The sequence below is a fragment of the Odontesthes bonariensis genome, chromosome 5, assembly GCF_027942865.1.
Source record: "Odontesthes bonariensis isolate fOdoBon6 chromosome 5, fOdoBon6.hap1, whole genome shotgun sequence".
NCBI lineage: Eukaryota > Metazoa > Chordata > Actinopteri > Atheriniformes > Atherinopsidae > Odontesthes > Odontesthes bonariensis.
Window position 1 is genome coordinate 28,166,602 of NC_134510.1, and position 8,372 is coordinate 28,174,973.

Consider the following 8,372-nt stretch of genomic DNA (forward strand, 5'->3'; position numbering starts at 1 on the left):
ATAAAGAGACACTGGCAGGAGTCTGTAAATGCAGCGGAAAGTTTGATGGGACTTGGGCAGCTAGCTTTACTTCAAAATCCTATCATTCCCCGAAACTTATTTTAGACATCTATTCCTGGATATGAGAACAGGAGAGGGTTAGGAGAGGAGAGTAAAGTCTTCCCTACAGCTTTCAAACATCAGTACACTTGCTTGCAACTGGTATTGACCCAGTCATAATCATCTCTCTATGCTGTGGAGACAAACAATCCACTAACAGGTCTCCTGTCCTGTGGTGAAGGACTTGGCACAGCATGGTCCTTTCAATGCCTTACATAAGACCTGTATGTTGCTGCATAGATGTGGATAGTGCTGATTTAGCCAAGCATGGAGCATATTTATGTAAGGCTTCTAGTCATACATACACTAGCTGTGATTTACTGAGTCGGCTCATTACCTAATGGAGCTGCAGCAGAGGAGAGGAGGGATGAGAGATGAGAAAAGAAAGGGTCACAGGAGAACAGAAAAGGAGAAATGAAGGGGATGTGTAAACAAACAAAGACGAAGGAGAGGAATTGATTTAAGGAAGAGAGAGGAAGAGAATAAGAATGACTGGTAAGGACGACTCTCTCAGACATGTCTGGTTAGACACATGAAGCAAAGTTTAGACATCAAATGGAAGAAGCCCTAGACCTAATTTGTGCTGATGCTGTCTGTCATGAGACTGTACAATAACTGGGAAGTCATCCTTCTTGAAACAAACAATGTTTTGAGTACTTCAACATGCTGTTGTGACACTATGGTGTTCATTCTGCAAATGATAACAACATCAAGCCAAATTCTTTGAGCCGGCTGTTGCTGACTTTCTTGGTTTTGAATCAAGGCAATTGCTGTTTGCCCCTAAAAGTCGCCTGTGTGCTACTTTGTTTCTTTATCAACCCATTTTTTACAACTCTCTGAGAACTGGATCACAGCTGAAGCAGACTAAGCAAGGCACCCCACATGCCCGTCTCCCTTGGTATGTCCCCAAGCCTGGTGGGATTCAATCATCGCACTTTGCTCCAAACAGACATGCCTAGAATATCTCTAATAAAGAAACATCCAGAGGGCATTCTGCTTTGATTCCCGTATCAGCACAACCTACAAACTTCTAACATGAAAGATGATCAATCTTATGCCAAGCACCAGAGGTCTCGTCCGCTTATCCTGCAAAGGAAATATGAGCTCACTGAGCTCATAGGTCAGTCTGCTCATTTGTTTTCCAGAGCTCGTATATTATCTAAAGAACATGGGAAAAAATAGACAAATGAAATGTTTTGCCTTCAGAGTCAATTCAGTTCAATTCAATTACACCAAATGCCATCTAACACCTTCAAAGATACTCAAATTCAAGCCAATCATAATCCAATTCATCAAGTTTCTCTTTGACACAGCAGTCAAGTAGAATGCATTCCATTGATGTCACACTGATGAATTCAACTCAGAGAAATTTAATGTCCTTCACTTCTGACAAAGACCTTGTACATATAAACATGTGCTTGTGACTATAATTCACTTGCAAATAGTATTTGGGCAATGAAATCAAACATTTTGGTAAAAGCCCTTTAAAGTGAGGATTGTGACTCCAGCATTAATGTGTGAACGGAAAAAACATGCTATTTGCATTGCGTTATCTATCTATTTGCGTTGCGTATGCGGACTTGTACTCTTTATCGACATGGCAGTGGGGGACTCAGCCAAGATAGCGCAGGTGCAAACCTTGCCAACAAGATTTTTTTACATGTTTGCACATAAATGTAAAGGTATGAGCCGGCGCAAGGACCAGATGTGTCAGAACAAGTTCAATAAAGCAACACTCAGAACCCAACACCAGCGTCATTGGTTTTGGCCTAGACCTGGTCACACTTGGTTGGTGGGACAACTAGGAGAATAAGGTGGTTTTAGCTGAAGAATGAGATGATTTTTGTACTTGCAGGACATCCCTGTAGCATTTGACTGAGATGCTTTGCCCATACATTGAAGGGCAGGAAACTAGTCTAAACAGTCAAAAAAGTGGTATGCACAATGTGTCTGGGTGTTTTCATGTGTATGGAGATTTTTCTTTGTAAACCGAACTGTGTGGATGTTCATTTTTGTTATTCATTTATCTTTTAAATGTCATGAATACTTTGCCAAGAAGAATAAAATGCATAATTTTCTTGCAATATATGTAGGCCTTGGAGATACTTGTTCGACTGCTTCTCACTTCACTAAAAGCTACTCCTTTTATCCTGAAGGCCACTGTCTGATATAAACCAACAGGAGTCCATTCAACAAATACCAGATAAGTAATACTGAGACCACCACACACTCTAATTCTCTCTAATTTACTCTACTTATGCCGCATTATGCGGGAAAACAGAGAAAAAAAGAACAACTTCAATTCAACCGTTTGAGATAAAATTAACTACAGTGTTAAAGGATAAGACCGGTTTTTTGACATTGGGCCCTTGATTTCACATTATAACATGATGTTCTACTCACCCCTGCTTGTTGTTGGTCATTTGGAGCTGTTTCGAAGATATTCGAGAGGCGTCTGGCTGCTCTCTTGAGATATTCGGCCATGAAACGGTTTCCTATGGGCAAGCTTATACAGGCACAAACTATGCTGTTTATAATTTATTAATTACTCTACACTAGCACTGATAACGTGGAGGTGCGTCGCTTACTTAAAAAATCCAGGTTACTAATTTTGAATTTTAGCCGAATGAATAAATAGGCAGCAGGTCTGTGGGCTGTCTGTGGCAGTAGCACGACGAGGACGTCAGTAACACCCACTTTACGACAAAAAAATCAAAATTACAATAACCCGGATTTTTTTTAAGTAAGCGACGCACCTCCACGTTATCAGTGCTAATGTACAGTAATTAATAAACTAGAAAGAGCTGTTCCTGCGAAACAGCTGTGAGAATGCATGAGCTGAATTACCATGCTAAAATATCTTAAGAAGCTAAAAAAAAGCTAAAACAGCTGAAGAAGCTAAAGCTGAAGTAGCTGAAGAAGCTAAAGCTAAAGGAGCTGAAGAAGCTAAAGCTAAAGGAGCTGAAGAAGCTAAAGCTGAAGGAGCTGAAGAAGCTAAGAGCTAAAGGAGCTAAAGAAGCTAAAAGAAGCTAAAAGCTGAAGAAGCTAAAATAAGCCAAAACAGCTGAAGAAGCTAACAGCTGAAGGAGCTAAAGCTAAAACAGCTGAAGAAGCTAAAGCTAAAGGAGCTGAAGAAGCAAGGAGCTGAAGGAGCAAAAGAGTTAGAGTTAGAAGTTAGCTAAAGAAGCTAAAAAAGGCTAAAACAGCTAAAGAAGCTAAAAGAAGCTAAAAGCTGAAAGAGCTATGGAAGCTAAAAAAAGCTGAGAAGAAACAGGAGTTTGAAGTTGAAATGACATTTAAAAGATGAAAGTGTAATGATTTCGAGCTAGAAAGAGTTGAAATGGCTGAAAGTATGCTTAAATAGTTACAAAAAAACTTTTTTTTTTAATTTTGAGCTTACATGCTGGGGATTGAACCCGGGCCACCTGCACGAAAGGCTGATAGGGTTACCATTGAGCCATTTCGTTGTGTTACACCGGAAGTGCATTTGACCCAGTTAAAGACTACACAGACAGACACAGAGCTAGCTGCTGCAGCCGCGGGCAAATCTGACTGTCTTCAAACACGTTTTGTGAGAAAAGTTGAATAGCTAGAAAGATAATTTTAACACCGTTAGAAGCAGAAGGCTTAGAGGAACTTAGCAAAGTAGTTTTACATCTGTGGAGTCAACTATATTTAAATCGAAACAGGTTGAACACACACAACATATATGGAGAGATGAGACGGCCGCCCGCCGATCGCGGGAGAGAAATGACACCGAACACTGACTTCAAATACATCTTGTGAGAAAAGTTGAGCAGCTAGAAAAATAATTTTAACACCATTAGAAGCAGAAGGCTTAGAGGAACTTAGCAAAGTAGTTTTACATCTGTGGAGTCAACTATATTTAAATCCAAGCAGTTTGAAAAACTTGAAGCTGATTCAAAAATGGCAGATTTCCTCAAAATTTGACAAGTTGTTCAAGCTTAAAGGCTCATAGTTCAAAATCTGTCCATGTGAGCTCTTTAAGAGTTACATTGGCTGAAAGAGGACAAGTTTTCCTACATTTTAAGGTATAATTTGTTTCTCTCAGTTAAACTGTATGAAAGTTATAGTAATTTGTTTGAAAAGTTGAAACTTATCAGCACTGCTGAATGTCTCACTCTAAAATCCAAGAAGGAGCTTCATTTTCCTATTTTTTAAACTGTCATATTTCAAAATTGGCTGAATATTTTTAAAAGATGAAACAATTGGTAACAGCTGAATGTCTTATGAACATTTTAAAATTTGAATGGTGTCTCTAGGTTAAAGTATGCTGAAGCAGTTACGATTTGAATAGATTTGAAGATTTTGAAGGATTTGAAAGCATTTGAAGATAAGGATTTGGAGAACTTAATTTTCATATTTTTGAAACTGTCATATTTCAAAATTGGCTGAATATTTTTAAAAGATGAAACAATTGGTAATAGCTGAATGTCTTATGAACATTTTAAAATTTGAATGGTGTCTCTAGCTGAAAGTATGCTGAACTAGTTAAGATTTGAAAGATTTGAAAGGATTTGAAAGGATTTGAAGAGATTTGAAAATTTAACATTAGTTTCAATGGGAAAAAAGTTGAACAAAAAGCTTAATATCTTAAAAAGTTGAAAAGTTACAAACACCAAAAATACATTCCCATCAAGAGCTGAATGAGCTGAACATTTTGATACCAAATTTGTTGAAATAGCTCAAAGTATGCTGAAGTAGTTGAATGCCGAAAAACGGCGGAAGAATAATAATAATAATAATAATAATAATAATAAAGAGAAACAGAAACTTAATAGTGAGAATGCTTAATGCATTCTCACAACTAGAAAGAGCTGTTCCTGCGAAACAGCTGTGAGAATGCATGAGCTGAATTACCATGCTAAAATATCTTAAGAAGCTAAAAAAAAGCTAAAACAGCTGAAGAAGCTAAAGCTGAAGTAGCTGAAGAAGCTAAAGCTAAAGGAGCTGAAGAAGCTAAAGCTAAAGGAGCTGAAGAAGCTAAAGCTGAAGGAGCTGAAGAAGCTAAGAGCTAAAGGAGCTAAAGAAGCTAAAAGAAGCTAAAAGCTGAAGAAGCTAAAATAAGCTAAAACAGCTGAAGAAGCTAACAGCTGAAGGAGCTAAAGCTAAAACAGCTGAAGAAGCTAACAGCTGAAGGAGCTAAAGCTAAAACAGCTGAAGAAGCTAATGCTAAAGGAGCTGAAGAAGCAAGCAGCTGAAGGAGCAAAAGAGTTAGAGTTAGAAGTTAGCTAAAGAAGCTAAAAAAGGCTAAAACAGCTAAAGAAGCTAAAAGAAGCTAAAAGCTGAAAGAGCTATGGAAGCTAAAACAAGCTGAGAAGAAACAGGAGTTTGAAGTTGAAATGACATTTAAAAGATGAAAGTGTAATGATTTCGAGCTAGAAAGATTTGAAATGGCTGAAAGTATGCTTAAATAGTTACAAAAAAATTTTTTTTTAATTTTGAACTGACATCCTGGGGATTGAACCCGGGCCACCTGCACGAAAGGCTGGTAGTGTTACCATTAAGCCATTTCGTTGTGTCAAACCGGAAGTGCATTTGACCTACTTAAAGACTACACAGACAGACACAGAGCTAGCTGCTGCAGCCGCGGGACAAATCTGACTGTCTTCAAACACGTTTTGTGAGAAAAGTTGAATAGCTAGAAAGATAATTTTAACACCGTTAGAAGCAGAAGGCTTAGAGGAACTTAGCAAAGTAGTTTTACATCTGTGGAGTGAACTATATTTAAATCGAAACAGGTTGAACACACACAACATATATGGAGAGATGAGACGGCCGCCCGCCGATCGCGGGAGAGAAATGACACCGAACACTGACTTCAAATACATCTTGTGAGAAAAGTTGAGCAGCTAGAAAAATAATTTGAACACCATTAGAAGCAGAAGGCTTAGAGGAACTTAGCAAAGTACTTTTACATCTGTGGAGTCAACTATATTTAAATCGAAGCAGTTTGAAACACTTGAAGCTGATTCAAAAAGGGCAGATTTCCTCAGAATTTGACAAGTTGTTCAAGCTTAAAGGCTCATAGTTCAAAATCTGTCCATGTGAGCTCTTTAAGAGTTACATTGGCTGAAAGAGGACAAGTTTTCCTACATTTTAAGGTATAATTTGTTTCTCTCAGTTAAACTGTATGAAAGTTATAGTAATTTGTTTGAAAAGTTGAAACTTATCAGCACTGCTGAATGTCTCACTCTAAAATCCAAGAAGGAACTTCATTTTCATATTTTTTAAACTGTCATATTTCAAAATTGGCTGAATATTTTTAAAAGATGAAACAATTGGTAACAGCTGAATGTCTTATGAACATTTTAAAATTTGAATGGTGTCTCTAGGTTAAAGTATGCTGAAGCAGTTACGATTTGAATAGATTTGAAGATTTTGAAGGATTTGAAAGCATTTGAAGATAAGGATTTGGAGAACTTAATTTTCATATTTTTGAAACTGTCATATTTCAAAATTGGCTGAATATTTTTAAAAGGTGAAACAATTGGTAATAGCTGAATGTCTTATGAACATTTTAAAATTTGAATGGTGTCTCTAGGTTAAAGTATGCTGAAGCAGTTACGATTTGAATAGATTTGAAGATTTTGAAGGATTTGAAAGCATTTGAAGATAAGGATTTGGAGAACTTAATTTTCATATTTTTGAAACTGTCATATTTCAAAATTGGCTGAATATTTTTAAAAGATGAAACAATTGGTAATAGCTGAATGTCTTATGAACATTTTAAAATTTGAATGGTGTCTCTAGCTGAAAGTATGCTGAACTAGTTAAGATTTGAAAGATTTGAAAGGATTTGAAAGGATTTGAAAAGATTTGAAAATTTAACATTAGTTTCAATGGGAAAAAAGTTGAACAAAAAGCTTAATATCTTAAAAAGTTGAAAAGTTACAAACACCAAAAATACATTCCCATCAAGAGCTGAATGAGCTGAACATTTTGATACCAAATTTGTTGAAATAGCTCAAAGTATGCTGAAGTAGTTGAATGCCGAAAAACGGCGGAAGAATAATAATAATAACTAGAAAGAGCTGTTCCTGCGAAACAGCTGTGAGAATGCATGAGCTGAATTACCATGCTAAAATATCTTAAGAAGCTAAAAAAAAGCTAAAACAGCTGAAGAAGCTAAAGCTGAAGTAGCTGAAGAAGCTAAAGCTAAAGGAGCTGAAGAAGCTAAAGCTAAAGGAGCTGAAGAAGCTAAAGCTGAAGGAGCTGAAGAAGCTAAGAGCTAAAGGAGCTAAAGAAGCTAAAATAAGCTAAAACAGCTGAAGAAGCTAACAGCTGAAGGAGCTAAAGCTAAAACAGCTGAAGAAGCTAACAGCTGAAGGAGCTAAAGCTAAAACAGCTGAAGAAGCTAAAGCTAAAGGAGCTGAAGAAGCAAGGAGCTGAAGGAGCAAAAGAGTTAGAGTTAGAAGTTAGCTAAAGAAGCTAAAAAAGGCTAAAACAGCTAAAGAAGCTAAAAGAAGCTAAAAGCTGAAAGAGGAAGCTAAAAAAAGCTGAGAAGAAACAGGAGTTTGAAGTTGAAATGACATTTAAAAGATGAAAGTGTAATGATTTCGAGCTAGAAAGAGTTGAAATGGCTGAAAGTATGCTTAAATAGTTACAAAAAAACTTTTTTTTTTAATTTTGAGCTGACATCCTGGGGATTGAACCCAGGCCACCTGCACGAAAGGCTGATAGGGTTACCATTGAGCCATTTCGTTGTGTTACACCGGAAGTGCATTTGACCTAGTTAAAGACTACACAGACAGACACAGAGCTAGCTGCTGCAGCCGCGGGCAAATCTGACTGTCTTCAAACACGTTTTGTGAGAAAAGTTGAATAGCTAGAAAGATAATTTTAACACCGTTAGAAGCAGAAGGCTTAGAGGAACTTAGCAAAGTAGTTTTACATCTGTGGAGTGAACTATATTTAAATCGAAACAGGTTGAACACACACAACATATATGGAGAGATGAGACGGCCGCCCGCCGATCGCGGGAGAGAAATGACACCGAACACTGACTTCAAATACATCTTGTGAGAAAAGTTGAGCAGCTAGAAAAATAATTTTAACACCATTAGAAGCAGAAGGCTTAGAGGAACTTAGCAAAGTAGTTTTACATCTGTGGAGTCAACTATATTTAAATCCAAGCAGTTTGAAAAACTTGAAGCTGATTCAAAAATGGCAGATTTCCTCAAAATTTGACAAGTTGTTCAAGCTTAAAGGCTCATAGTTCAAAATCTGTCCATGTGAGCTCTTTAAGAGTT